A 15304-nucleotide genomic window follows, 5' to 3' on the forward strand; every position below is an offset into this window, starting at 1 on the left:
ATCAATCACTGAAGTGATGAACTTTTCATATCTGGGCAGGCCTGTAACTGTTACAGAACCAAAGAACTTACCAGAATGTCTATTAAATTACTGGAGACCACGGAATGAAAAAGGTCCTATGTGAAGACATTGTGAGACAACAACACAATTTTTTTTCCTTAGAAATTTATCCCATAATGTCCTTTTTCTCTGTACATATCACCCTCCCTATCCTCCCCCCAAGCTGAAACGAAGCCTCCACCTTACCCCAATACACACACAAACAGAGAACCGCCCCCCAGCAGTCCACTCCTAAATGTCATGTCTTCTCTGGATATAATGTATTCTCTCCCTCTGCTACAATGCAGGTTGGGACTTGTATTAGTTTTCTATTCACAGATGTAACAGATAATCACAAACATGGTGGTTTACACAATACTTTTGTTATCTCACTGTCTGTCTGTAGGTCAGAAATCTGACCATTGGTTTCACTGGGCTAAAAAATCACTGGGCCATATTCTTTTTTGAAGACTCCTTTTCCAGTATCTGGAGGCTGCCCAAATTCCTTGACTGGTATCAACTTTCCTCCAACCTCAAAGCCAACAATGCTGGGTGGTCATCACGTGACTCCGACCTCCTCTGTCTCCATTTTCCACTTTTAAGAACCACTGTGCTTCTTTTCCCCCAGGAACAATCCAGAATATATCCCTATTTTATACTCAGTGGATAAGCAGCCTAATTCCTTCCGCATTATTTTAAAAAATTAATTATTTTTATGTTTACAGTTTCCAGGGATTAAATAGGACACAAATATCTTTGTAAGGTCTTTATTCTGCCTATCACAGGATTTAAATTTCTTTATGGTTGTTGTCTTTTTACTTGTGTTAGCTCTCTTTGGGCTCAAAATAGTAACAGAACAAGCAAAGGGAAGTGACGTCTCAGAACAGATTCTTGAAACACATTTGACTCCAATTTCAACTCTCTTTCTTGCCTCCTGCTGATCTTGGGCAAGTTACTATCCTTTCTCTAAAATTCAGTTTCTCATCTGCAAAGTGGGGATAATACAATCCTTTTATAGAGGTTGCCAACACAAGGGGATAGTATTTGCAGAGTTTTAGCAAATACCTAGTATGTTGTAAGTGCTCAGTGGAAGCAAATTTATTGTTATTATTTTATTGTTGTTTATAGGAAGAGTAATTGGGGTGGAAAGAGAGTGGAGAGGGAGTGTGATCTGGATCTCAGTTTACTGAATCCCCCCAGAGACGGTTCAATCCTGGCTGCTCACCCTTGCTTGGATCTTGCTTGTAGAAGCTTCTTATTCTTATTGATTAAGGAAAAGAAAGATCCAGCAGTTACTGCTCTAGGCTGCTGTTTTCTTTTCCTGTAATGCCTCCTTCCATCGCTTGCCCTCCTCTGCAGATAGGCCAGGGGATAGCAGCCTTAGCACAGACCCATGGAGCTGGCATGCTGGCAGGCTTCACTGAGTTCTACCTCACCAGCTTTCACTCACAATCCCTAAGCTCCCACATCCATGTCAGCAATGTCAGATTAGTGATGGTTCCAGGAGAACTGTTCCTGCCTTTGAATAAAAGTCACTGATTGGGCTGGGGTTGTGGCTCAGCTGGGGTTGTGGCTCCGTGGTGGAGCACTTGACACATGTAAATAAATAAAATAAAGTTTCATTGACAACTAAAAAGAGAAAAGTATTTTTAAAAAAGTCACTAATTGTGGGGCCCTAGCCACTGCTCTGGGGAGGAGGACTCAAAGTCTAGCCAGACCTTTCCTGCACGTTCAGGAGGATACCTTGGTGGCCATCAGAATCCAAAAGGGATCCGTAGAATCCAATGTGAGTCTCAGGAATGGCTGGCCTTCCAGAAAGTGACAAAATTACCTGCTGGGTCGATTAAAAGCAACAACAACAACAACAACAAAATTGTTATCAATGTTGATGAGGGTGTAGGGAAATGGACTCTCTAGATTCTTTGGGAAAGTAATTCAACATCTTTTTAAATTAAAGCACACATACATATAGGTTCTATCCAACAATCCAACTTTGAGAATCTCTATTCTATTGAAGGAAAAAAAAAACGAGTACAGAGTGGTACAGAATAGTGTTTGAACAGGAATATTTATGACAAAATATACATAGAGCACAAAAAAGGGAGAAAAAAACAAAAAACTTGAAAAACCTATATGCCCATAAGTAGGTGGAAGATTAAATTATGGCATTCTAGGAAATATTATATATCTGGTAAAAAAAGTGGTATGTTTAGTTATTGATCTTGAATAACTTGGCCATAAAAAAATATATCCCAATAGAAAAAAAATTCCCACCTCCCATAGGTATATGTCAATATATGTTTACACACACCTGGGGGGAGTTGTGGAAGAATACACATCCACCTATTAACATCTGTTAGTGGAGGAGGATAACCCCCCTATGTATCTTTGAATTGCTTCAATGGTTATAAAACCTTATGTTTTATTTGTAACCTGGGGGAGATGAATATAATATGAACAGTGGTACTAAAGGAGTGGTTGAGAGAAGCCGCAGCAGAACTACAGGAGGAATCCAGTGCTGGGAGAACCCACGGACTTGGGTTGGGGATGTGAATGACAGGACTGCAGACCAGGAGCCCATTGGGATGGAGTGGTCTGGGGGCAGTCCTTGTCTAAGGCACTCTGGGAGAAGGTCACAGAACAGGACAGAGCCTGCGTTTTGGCTTTGGGAGGCCACACTAAAGGTGATGTCCTTCCATGGCCCAAATCTGAACTGAATGCTACATTCTCCCCACCCCCACTCTGGGGTGGTTGGTGAGTAAGAGGGGAGAAAGAGCCCTCTCTTAGGTGGGTGGTGCAGCGTGTGGGAGTCTGACCTGGCTGGGCAGAGCTGGGCCTGGATTTCCTCATCTGAGCCATGGATTTGGGTCTGAAGCTCCCCAGCCCTTGACCTTAGGAAAGGGCCCCTGTGGGGCTTCTGGGTGCTGTTCTCTTTGGGGAAGGTATGCAGGTATGTGAGACACAAGCTGCAGCATTCCCAAGTTCCTGAGCTTCCTGGCCTCAGCAGTTGCAGAGACTGGGGGCGGGGACAGAGGGGTAAATGCAGGGTCTCTTCTGAGCCCCTACAAGTTGGCCTCCCGCTCACTTCTCCCTTCCTTCCATCTACCCCCACCACTTTGTTTTCAGGGCCAAGAGGTGGAGGGATGCAGATCAGCACCTGGGATTTTCTTTGGTAGGTGCTCTGGAGGAAGGAAAAGTGGGGCAGTGGTCTTTCCCTGGGGGTCCATGGGCTAAGGAGGTAGGGAGTCACCAAAGACAAACTGGGAGCAGAGCCTACTGTGTGGCGACAGGGGCTGGTGGAGGAGGGCTGAGAGAACAGGGAAGACCCTTACAGAAAGGATTCTACTCGGATTTGAGAGAAAATTCCCAAAGGGAAATTCCTGGATCCATTTCTGCCTGGATCACAGGATGTCCTGAGACTCTGGGCAAGGGCAGCAGGCTTGTGCTGTTGCTCCTGCTAGTGCTGGTGCTGGCTCACCCAGTACAAAGGCACCACGGGTCCTGTGGCCTTGGCCTTGGGGGAGGTCCTAGCTGCAGAAAGGAAATGTGTGTGTGTGTGTGTGTGTGTGTGTGTGTGTGTGTGTGTGTGTTGGGGTGCGTGGGGTGGGGCGTGGGGGAGTGCCCTTGAGCTTGAGGTCACTGGCTCCTCTGAGAGTCCTGAATGAAAATAAGTCCCTTATTTCTCCTCCACGGATCTATTCTTTCCAACTTTGAGTTTCTGTATCATCTCTGTGTTTCTCTTGATCGCCTTGGGCTCCCTCCTCTGCTAACTCTACTTCTGGGGTCTGTTTCCCCAGTCTTTCCCATGGTCTCCTGTTTCCTGTGCCCTTGGCCTTCGCTTTCACTTGTTGTCTCCTTCCCTTTAATCATCCTCCCGGCTCCTAAGGTCTTTGGGGTTTCTATGATGAGGCTGGGACTTGGAACTGACCTCTCTGGTATTTTCACAACTGAGATCATCACACACTACACTGGAGTTTTAACTTCAATGAAAGCGGTCCTTCCCCCAGTCCCAACAGCTCCTCCAGTGCTCCAAGCCAGAGCAAGCGGGCCAGGTGGAGAGCCATGGGAGGATGTGAGGTGCAGATGGCTGGAGAGGGTGCTCCCACGCTTGGGGCCAGGCAGAGGTTGGTGTGAGGAGGCCCTCTGGGCTGGACGCCCACTTCCCAGCCCAACTCCAAGTTGGGACATATCTGGTTAGTATCACCTCCCAGAACTGGCAATAAAGCTCACCGTGTTGCTGCCTAAGAATAGTAATGTCAACTAGCATATGGAGATGTCATCATGATTAAACAGCACACTATAGTCGAAGACGGCACGATAATAATCTCAACAATCACCCAGAGAAGGAACTTTCTCTAACGAACCAGACACAGAAGCTGGTGTTTTTGAGACTCGCCCTGCATTCCTGGAGCTCTCTCCAAGCGTTCACGTGAGCGTGGGCCTTGAACAGAGCAAGGCAGCCCCCAAACAAGGCACTAAGCTTTGGAGGATCCTCGGAAGACTGGCATGGGTGGGCTGGGGGCGTGGAAGAACTCGGCGTTGGAGCGCTGGAGCGCTCTTCTTCTAGGGCATCCAACCTGGAGAACACCCCTGTTGGGAGAGCAAAGGAGCCGCCCTAGCTCGCATCCCCCCGCCGCCCCCCCCATGGTACCTTCTGTCCCTCCATCAGTCTGGCTTTCTCCAGCTCTCTAGGAAATTGATTTCTAGGTGGGAAGCTTTCTGCGAGAGGATGGGCGTCTCCTCGAGTCACCCGGCTCTCACTTCCCCACAAAACCGTTTATTTCAGCAAGCAAGGGGCTCGGTGGTGCGCACAGGTTGCCCAGGAAAATATAACGATTTGCAAATAGAAAACAAAACTATTATGGCAAAAAAATGATCAGAGAAGACTTTCCCTCTTTCTCTCCCTTTCCCCTCCCCTTCCTTGAATAGATTTATATTTTAAACAGGCTCCCAACCACTTAATTTGAAATCCACGGGTTGAACTCAGGTTAGTTTGATTCTGTTTATATACTTTGAAACGAAACAAACAAAACCCAACTGTTTTCCAAAACAAGGAGCCTTTGGGGTTGAGTGACAGCCCCATGCAGGCGGCAGCGCAGAGGATCTCCTTTGGTTTTTGCCTAAGAACAGGGGATCGACCCAGGAGGGAGCTGGCAGAGAGGTAGCGCGTAAAACTATTCCCGGGAGTGGCCCCCGCGCAGCGCGTGCTTGAACGGGAGGCCGTAATAGATGCTGCCATTAAGAATCCGTGCAGCTTGCATTGCTCGGGGCGCAGGGACGCACGTGTTGCTGGAATTCAATCGTTGGGGGGGGGTGCAGATTGGGCTGCAACCCACTGGGTTTGATTTATGAACTGTTACACTAGCGATTGTTTACACATTGCCTTTCAGAGCCCAGGGTCACCCTCCCTGCGGCGGGCTGCGGGCTCCGCCTGGCGGGAACCTGCTGAACCGCCCAGCTCTCCCTTCATCCTCCTCCCTTCCCTACACGCCCCCCGCCCCCGCCTCACGCAGCCCCCTTTCCCCTCTACTTTCATCAAGAAATCAGATTTTCGATTTCAATGAACCCAGAGACCTGCGTGCAGTTGTCCCTCCCCCAACCTACCCTCTGCCCGCGCCGGACCCCAGACCTGGGTCTCCTCCGTTCTTGTTTACTCTGGAATGTTTACTTCTTCGTAAGGCCATGAGGGGCCTATAAATAGGAAAAAGTGGAAGCATCTCCACTGCCGGATCAATAGGGCTTGTCTCCTCGCCATTTCAACTGAGCTGTCTTATTAATTATGAAAGGATTCACCTGATCCCTGCCAGGGAACAGTCTCTGCCCCTCGGCTGGAACCCTTAATGGCGGTTCCTTCGCAAGCTGCCTCTGGCCACCGCAGAGGAAGAGGCGAATCGTGGTTAGGGATCAGCCTGGAAAGATCGTGGTTAGGGCTCAGACCCACCTGAGGTGGGGGCAGCTGGCTGGCCACTTGGCATTGCGTCTGCCAGCGCCTCTCCCCCCAGACGCGCAAGCCCAGTTTCTGCACTCCGCACCTAGAAGGGACTTCTGCTTTTGAATGAATACATTTTAAAACAATTTCCCTCCCCCCCCCCTTTCAAGAATGAGAAATTTTGGGGTCGTGGCAAGGAGTCCTAGCTAAGGAGCATCTGCTTGAAGCCTTCAGGTTATCCAGTGACTTTGTGAACACGTGAGTTAATTGATCACCTGGCGTTGTATGTCCCTTGAGGTACCCAGAGAACTTGGTGGAGGAAACAAAACGACACCCCCATTTCAAACAATAACTTTTATTTTATACTTCTCTATACTTTGTAGCAAATCTTTTTTTTGCTGAATTTAATTTATAATAAACTTTTAAAATTACATCTCTCTCTTTTTTTAAAATCAAGGCTCTATTATGTCAAAATCTTTTTTTAACTATATTTTAGATTAACATTTAACATCCCCCCCTTGTGATCTACACCACTGGATATTCAGGTATTACTGTATGTGTAACAGCTAAAACGAGAGAGGAGGGAAAATAAAGGCAGTGGATTTGAAAGATGCATCAACAACAGCAGGTAAAGCTAACCCCTCAGTGACCTTAGCAGCATTGCTTCTCACACCTTTTACCATGATGCCAGAGTTGCCACAACCCCTTCCTCTCTCCCTCCTACCCATAAAAAACCTAAAGCCAATAATCTGTCATTTTGCTTTCTGGAGGAGAAATGTGCAGTGGAAATGATCAAAACAAGATACTGTGGAAGAAAGACGTGAGCGTGAATTATTCACCATATGCTTCCCAGGTGGACATCTCTCTTGAATTCATTCCCCTGGCCTTCTCCTCTCCTTGATTTCCTATTAGGAGGATCCCATCATTTTTCATGTGATTAACATGATTAATATAGTAGGTGGCCCAGGGCCGTTCCTGAGATTCTTTTGCCAAAAAAAAAAATAATTAAAAATTAAAAATAAAATGGGGGTGAGTTGCCATTTTCATATTTTTGTGTGAAGACGGACTAAAGCTGAGATCCGATTTTGGCTGTGCTTGCTCGCTCACTGATTGGTAACATTTGGCAAATTAAAACACAAGAAATCAAACGAAATTAGAAAAAAAAAAGAGAATCAGGATTTCCCACAATCCTATTATGAGTGTTTTTTTCAGCATCACAGAGAATCACAACGTCCCCAAAGAACGAATGGATCTTCCTCTCGATTTCCGGGAGTATGGAGTGAGTGTGGGTGGGCGCGGAGGGGAGCTGGCTTAGAAGGACAGCCAGGTCGCTAAAGCTGCTGAGAGAGACACCAGGAGAACTGGGAGCGTCGGGAGCAGTGGCCCCGCCGCCCCGTTGCCGCTGCCGCAGAGTTCAAATAAGCTGCCTTGGATGTTGAGATTTTGGGATTCTTTTCTCAGTTTATCCTACATATCTTTCGCCCCTTCCTGGCAATCCGTCAGGGCTGTGACCATGCAGCTGTGGAAATCCTCCCAGTATCTGGCGAGGAACAGAACAAAATAGAAGAAGCAGGATCATTTGGGGGCGCGGGGAGGACCCTGGACCTGCGCCCCGGAGACTCCCCCTCTCATGGCCTCCTTGCCCATCTGCCAGGGCGCGCCCCTTCCTACCTGCTCGCCTCATCCCTGGCTCTAGGGCTGCACCAGGTCATGACTCGTCGTCGGACCTCGGCCCATGCCAAAAGCGCTGTCAAAGCGGCTCGGGCGCCCCTTCACCTAGGTGGCTCCCCCTCTAGCTCGCCTGTAGCGGATTCGGCAGCCGGGTTGCACTCGCTGCAACTGCGCTGGCACACCTCGGCCTTCGCCAACAGATTGCTCGCCCTCCTTGGGGAAGGCTGGGAAAACAGTGCTAAGCCTCGCAAGCTGCCGCCCATTAATGCCTCTGGGCCTGGCCATGAAGTCTCTCTCCCCTTCCTTTGGACCTGCGCCTTCCGCAATCTGAGGAGACAGTGCAGATAGGGAAAGGGGTGGGAAAAGCATGGAGGATGGCTACCTCTAGCTTAGGAAAGGACTACAAACTTAGCACAGTCACCAGACATCCCAGACATTCTCCTCTTGGGCAGTCATTGCTACACAATGAAATATTATTTCAGCCCTTCTCCCAGAAACTGGAAGCCAGGGCCTCCTTGCTTGCGCTGCATTTTCTTGATGTGTTTTGAAAGGGTCATATATCACTGAAAGTGGAGATAATAGGCCAGTGACTATAGCCTCTAGGTAAATCTAGAATTACCTCCCAAAGGTCCTCAAACCCAAACCAACTGTTCAGGGTATTCAGCAGGTCACTTATCCTTGAGAGAGGTAATAATTAAAGTTTGCCTTAAAGCAGAGATTCTGCGGAATGAGTAACTGGTAGCAGGGTTCCTTGCCCCAGGCCTCCTCTCAGGTGGACTGGGTGCATGCACCTCATTGTGAGCCTGTGAGGCTGCTGGGAGCTGGGATCAGGCCACTGTGGGGTTCTTTCTCTGTAGTCCACCCCAGGCTCTGGAGTTTCCTAAACCAGAGGACTGGGCCTAGGGACCAGAGGGCTTGTCCGCAGGCCTGGGCCTGGGGGTGAGAGCCAGAAGGCGAGAGTGCGCAGATTTACTCTTGCACTGTATGCTGAGCTCAGGCGGGGAGGTGCCGCACTCTGACCTCAGCAGCGCCCCCAGAAGAGAACCCCAGCGGACCAGAGAGGACACTTATGTGCACATGGTCTTGATATTCATCTTGTCGTCCAAGCCCTGAGGGGTAGTTGGCCATACTGTCGCCCAGCTTGAGCAAACAGTCCGAAAAGCCCTTAAAGAGTGCATCACACTTGCCCGCTGCTCTCAAGGCCTGCACCAGGTACGCTGCGGGGGAGAAGGGTACACCGGTCAGCAGCGCCTTGACCCTGCCCTGATGACCCAAGGCCCGCCTGGGCATCCCCGACTTCTTGCTGCCTTGCCCCATGGAGCTGTGTCTCTCATGGCCCAGCCTCGGGAAGCACCGATGTCAAAGGTGACCTAAAGACTTGGCCTGGGGATGGCCGGCAGATATCCACTCAACAGGACTCTGGTGCGCACCGTCTGTGTGTGAACGGATGTGGGTTGAGTGGGAGAGAGGAAAGTCCATTCCTTCCAGCTCCCTCCTGAATCGCGCTCTGTATCTTTTTGTGTTTCTTTCGCCCCCCTTTTCTCACCTCCCTCATCTCTTTTATTTCTCTGTCTCCTCACTCCCTCCTTCTTCTCCCAACACTCCCCCAGCAAGCCCTGTCATGTCTCTAGCAGTGTAATCCTCCATTTCTGAGGACAGAGAGGGGGTCTGGACAACAGAGTGCAGGGGCGAGGCTAGCCTAGGAAGGCTGACGGACTTGGGGGCAAGCATTGGAACCGAGGCCACCTCCGGCCAATAGCCCTTGGGCGCGCCGTCCTCGGTGGGTGCTCAGAATGAATGGATGAATAAAGTCTCTGGAAGCCACTGGAGGTCACCAAAATGGATTGTTTCATTATAAAACCGATGCCTACCGTGGAATCTGTTCCGCGAGAGACCCTTGGATGCACTCGCTTTTGCCCCACAGAAAAAGGCAGTTTACATTTCTCAAGACCCAATGGGATTGATTTGACCCGGCAGTCAGGGCCACAAGCCAGGCCGTCTGTGCAGGTGGCCCCAGGTCACCTACACTATCTCGGGTTCCCTGCTTCCTTCCACAACTTCTGTCCGCCACTCACCTCCCCACACACCCTTCACATCCCGGGAAAGGCCCGCCACCACTCGGGACAGCAGCAGCGGAATTAGACCTTTCCTCTCCAGGTCCCAGACAGGCTGCTGAACGCCCAGCTCGCGGCCTCCTGGGACTCGCAGCCTCTAGCTCCAAGTTGCGTCAGAGGGTGGGGGGACAGGATGCAAGATGGGGCGGCTGGAGAACAGGAGGAGAAAACCTGGACGGCACAGAGTTCCTTGCTCCTGGACTCAAGTCCACCAAACCCCAAGGCTCTGAACCAGAAACAGGCTCCAGGCCTGCGGGCGCTGCGGTGGCCATTTCTTTCCACCCTAAGGCCAAGGAAACCAGCCTGAGACTGGATACCTAGCGGCCAGGAGCACTTGGGGCTCCTGGAAAGCGCTAGAGAAGCCCAAATCTGCGCGGTTGGGGCGGGGAGAATGTAGGGTGGCTCGGCCTCTAGCTCCCAGGATTCGGTGCGCAAGCCTCCTCCGCAGTGTCCTGGCCGCTGCCACTCGCGTGTGAATGTGTCCTGGGAAGACCGTGCACCTCTCCCCCAGCGCACACACTTCCCCACGCATCGTCTTGTCCCCGAGCGCTAGGCCAGACGCAGACCAGGAGGAAGGTGATGGAACCCACAGCAACCTCCGAGAGCTCACGGTGTACAAATTGCTGCAGGAAGAGCGAGGCGGGTCTTGCGTTTTATAATCCGGAACGGGAAACGCTGGGGAAGGGACCAGGGTTAACTTCGACCTCAGCTGGAGCAGATGCGTAAACCTTCAGAAACCTCCACAAAAATTAAATGCCCTTCCTTGCGACTACAATAATAGCAAATGGAACACTGACAGTATCTGATGAACTAATGAATATTTGTGATAATAAAACTCAAAGTGGAATCAACCCTATGCATCATCCTCTTCTACGTTACGCACAGCGTTGCAGAGAAGAAACAAATACAGACCACTCTCCTGCTCTGTCCCAGGTCTCTCCTCACCCCTTACCTCCACCCCTAAAAATTCGGTTTCGAAAAAGAGGCCCCTAAGACGCACTGACAATTTTTAAAAGGGGAATTGGGGCTCGCTGGGGGCGGGAAGCGTTCTGTCACGTTATCTTTCTAGGCGCTGCTATAGAGAAGACCCTGCAAACCGCACATGTGTGAGTGTGTACATGTGTAAAATAAGAAGTCGTGAAATTTTCTGTGTTTTGCAACTTTGACTCCTTGGGCTCTAGCCTGCACCAGAAGGCCAGAGCCTGTGCACAGGGACAGATTTTGCAGGTGCACGCGACCCTAGTAGGTCGCAGCCCATGTCCCTTGCAGTCCTTTCTGAACCCGGTTTCTGCAAGTTTGGGCAGGCGACTCTGGCTCCTTCTCTGTCCTCCTATGCGTCCCTGTCTTGTGCGGGTTTCCATTCGATCATTCATTCGTTCGACCTCTCATTCATTCCAAACTTCCTCCCACCGCATCTTCATTCGTTCACCACTCTCTCCTCTTCTCCGCCCCTCCCCAACCCCCACTTTTCTTGCGAAATGTCAGTGATTTGGGACAGCTCCCAGGCATGAATTAATAAAGACTGAGGCTCTGGTGCAGGAAAGGGCAGACATTTGGGAAAAAATACGTTCAACTTCAACTCCATAGCCTACAAGCGGTCATTTTCAGTCTGAGGGTCATGTGTTCAAAACACATCCCTCGGGCTGGGGATGTGGCTCAAGCGGTAGCGCTCTCGCCTGGCATGCGTGCGGCCCGGGTTCGATCCTCAGCACCACATGCAAACAAAGGTGTTGGGTCTGCCGAGAACTAAAGAATAAATATTAAAAATTCTCTCTCTCTCTCTCTCTCTCTCTCTCTCTCTCCCACTCTCTCTTTAAAAAATTTTAAAAAAAACACATCCCTCATGCACAACTACTTTTCAAATTTTTTTTTAATCCTCAAAGTAAGGTTATTTCCCACTGAGAAAACAGCACAAACCTTCTCAGATTAAAACCCCTGTCTCAAAAACAATTACCTCTCCTGTTCCCTAAAAATTCTCTGGCTAATTGCAAAATGCCACATGCAATTATTTGCAACATTTAAGGGATTTGCTGCCTTTAGAAATGTTCTTTATTTATTGCAGCTCTTTGAACTAATGTCAAATATTCAAATCAACCAGACTGGAAGCATTAAGTCATTCCTTAGAATTAAAGGAAAACAGCAACATCCTGCATACACACACACTAACATCCTATAATGTTCTTGGGGAATAAAAACAAAACAAACAACCAGATCCCTCAAAATCATGTTAAGTGCATAAAATCCCATTGCAAAGAATCAATTTTAATGTCCAGAGAACCCCAAATCCTGTGTTCTCCACATTTCTCATACAGAAAAATTGTTTTGTATTCTTTCTCTTGCCCCAAACCAATTCCCTAAAGCAGCCCCCACCAAAATACTGCAAGGATTTGTCTGCAAAGAAGAATGCTACAGCCTGAAATCATAGGAGATAACAATTCCCTCCATCTCCAAAAAGACCCGTTTGAAGAGTTTCTTTTTTTTCTCTTGTACATTCTATTAATAACCTGCTTCACTTTCACTTTTAGGCCATGTTAATTAATGTTCTGAACCAGCATCAAAAAAGGAATTTTTCTAATGCCTGCTCCCATAATGTTTTCTGCATTCTGGATGGAAAAAAAATGTAAACTTTAAAAAGCCCCATGGCAGTGTAACTACCAACTCAACATTCCTTAACATAAAATGGTGACTCAATAAATCCGTCCACAATCAACCCCAAACAAACAAAAATAACAAACACCCGACATGACATATTGCAAACACTTAACCATTTCCTATGTACAAAATGCAGACAGTGTTGGATAAAGTAACAGGCAAACGTGTCTCAAAAAGTATATTCACGTATATTTGGCTCAATTTACCCTCCTCAATGGTAAGCATAATAAAATATGTGATCTAGAGTTCCTGGTCGTTCTCGATTTGCTTCTGAATCGAGTCTGCGGTGCCCGGTGTACATGCTGCAGCTAGGATATGGGGGGAGGGGCGGGAGAATGACAAAGTTCTAAATGCAGCAGTTTGAACGGAGCCCTGGAATATCTTCGCTTTCTTTACATAAAACTTTCCAGTCCTATCTGGCTAGCCATCTTTTTCCTGAATTCACCTTTCGATCCTTCAAAAATAGTATCTTGCAGTATCACAGGGGCCCGATGCATTGCCCCAGAGCGCACCGAACCGGGTCTAACCCCAGATAGGAAAGCAAAAATGGATGGGCGCTTTGGAGGAAAACTGCGAGGGGGACGGTGGATCTCCTCTGGAAAAACCACCAGCCGGCCGGCCGCACAATTTTCCTGGAGAACGTTTGGAGTCTCTTTTTCTTTAGAAAAATTCAACCCGGGACGCCCAAGTCCTCGGGAGCCAACGCCACCCCCTCGGGGTTCTGCAGGTTTCTCTGCACCCCGGGGTGGCTGCAGGCCCAGCTGGTCCGCGTGTCCGCCCCTCTGGCCCGGACCGGTTGTCTCCGGCCGCCTGCCGAGAGAGCCAGTCCGGGCGGCCACTTACCTATTTGCACCGCGAGGATCAGTGAAATGTATCTGCGGTTCAACTTAAGTCCCATCCTATGTTTAGTCAAACCATTTGCGACCGCAGACCTTTAAATAATTAGTTTAGAGAACGCGGGGGGGGGGGCGGGGGAAGCTGGAAAATAGGCATTGCCAACAAGTTCCGACGGAGACTTTATGCACGGGGAAGGCAGAGGGAGGAGAGAAAGAGAGAAAGAGAAGGAGCGAGGAAGGGACCGAAGAGAGGTGGAGAGAGAAAGAGAGAGAGAGAGAGAGAGAGAGAGAGAGAGAGAGAGAGAGAGGGGTAGGTAGAGCTGGGAATGGTTCACTCCATTAGGAGGGGGTGGAGGAAGTACAGCCTCACGCCCACGAGCAGGCCTGACGTGGGGGATGACACGGAATGATTTTTTTTTTTTAATATAGACACCTTTGTAGAGAATCGCCATTTATAGTCATCAGAAGCTCAAATTAATCAGATATCTCCAATTAATGTGCGATCCGAACGAAATCTTGTCTCCTGGGGGTGACCGCTTCCCCCATCCCAGCGACCGCCCCCGCCTCCTCCTGGTTTGCTGAGTCCTTCCAACCCCGCCCCCTCCCTGCGCAGAATGAGGGCTCCCTCTCCCCTTCCCGCCTGGAGCCGGGGAGTCCTGGCGCGCCCACTCGATTGTTCCAACCTGCTCCCCCTCCTGCAGCAGCTACAGTGAATCCAGCCCCCTTCCTACGAAGCAGCAGCGAGGTTTAAAGGAGCTCAAGCCGGAGAGGGAAAAGCGGATAAGCCAACTCCATCAATTCAAAAGCCCCCAATCGGCATCCCGCCCGCCGCCTCCCCCCAGCACTTGCCTACCCTCTTTTTTCTCCAACCCTGCAGCTGAGCTCTGGGCGCAGCTTGGAGCGCGTGAGCACACAGCTCGGCCCCGGCACGAGCATACACTCACACACATACGCCCACACACACTACACACAAGCTCGAGCAAACGCCCAGGCCCCAGGGGTTTGGGCCGCACACGTGGGACCCCCAAAATATACACAGCGTACTCTCTGTGGATTTCACCACTCACAAGACCCGCCTGGGCCAAAGGCTGCTTCACAAGACACCGAGGACACCTATATTGGGGGTGGGGGCGGGCAGAGCACCGGGAGAGAGCCTCTGCTGACAATTTTTCGGATACTAGTGATTTACAAACTCTAAGCGCTTTAGGAAATTTCCAAGGCAAGCGCCAGTGTGCATTCCTGTTCCTGATCTTGATGCGTTTCTTGGGGTTGGGTCCCACTCACACGTACACACACGCACACATGTGCATCACGTATGCACACGCACAACCGGACCCATATACACCTGCACTGTCTTTTGAAGATCCCGCACAGACTCTGTGCAGATGCAGCCTACTTAATCTGCAACGAAATGGTTCTGCAGTTGCATTTGTGCAAAATGCTGCAGAAGACACACTCATTCGAGAATGAAAAATAGTTATTTCCTTTCAAAACGCTGTTAAGCTTTGGGTTTCTTTTTACTTCTTTTTCTACGCTGTCTCCCACTCCCAATTCCTTCACCAAAGCTTAAAATTGTATTTCTTTGATGAAATACTACAGAAGGCATCGAATACCTTTTCCCCTAAGCCTGGGCATGGGGGGGGGGAGAAAAACGATTCTCCCACATTTTGCATATGAGAGAATGTCAAGCTATGAAATAAGGTAGAAAGGCAAACGGATTAAGGGGATATGGCATGAAATTTGTCTCTCCAGTCAGTGTGCCACTTGCATGCCCATCTTGGCTTCCCCATACACAGTCATTTGGAGATGCACAGACAGAGAAAGGGAGAAAAAGGTGCAAAATAAGAGAGGGGGGCGGTGGGACAGGCTGTGAAGGGTGAGGGGCTGACGCTAGAGCCGCAGGGAGTCTGATTGCAGCACTTGTTCAGCCAAGCGCCTGCTCTGGTAGGCGGCTTCCCGCGTGCGGGGGGGGGGGGGGGGGGGGGACACAGACCCCTAGGTAGCAGCCCAGGCCCTGGGGGTGGAGCCGTGGATACATTGCCCCGCCCCTGCTGATGTCACGT

At 49.7% G+C, this 15304-nt stretch overlaps 1 long non-coding RNA gene and 1 pseudogene across 1 annotated transcript in view; both read right to left on the reverse strand.

Moving 5' to 3' along the window:
* LOC144374897 (uncharacterized) overlaps positions 1 to 13511 on the reverse strand; it is a 36068-nt gene extending 22557 nt beyond the window's left edge. The window contains exon 1 of the long non-coding RNA XR_013434151.1: positions 13249 to 13511. This is a non-coding gene — a long non-coding RNA (uncharacterized LOC144374897). The remainder of the gene's footprint in view (positions 1 to 13248) is intronic.
* LOC120886129 (neuritin-like) lies at positions 6724 to 9286 on the reverse strand (annotated as a pseudogene).
* Positions 13512 to 15304: the final 1793 nt, after the last annotated feature.

This window comes from Ictidomys tridecemlineatus, unplaced genomic scaffold (assembly GCF_052094955.1).
Source record: "Ictidomys tridecemlineatus isolate mIctTri1 unplaced genomic scaffold, mIctTri1.hap1 Scaffold_93, whole genome shotgun sequence".
Taxonomy (NCBI): domain Eukaryota; kingdom Metazoa; phylum Chordata; class Mammalia; order Rodentia; family Sciuridae; genus Ictidomys; species Ictidomys tridecemlineatus.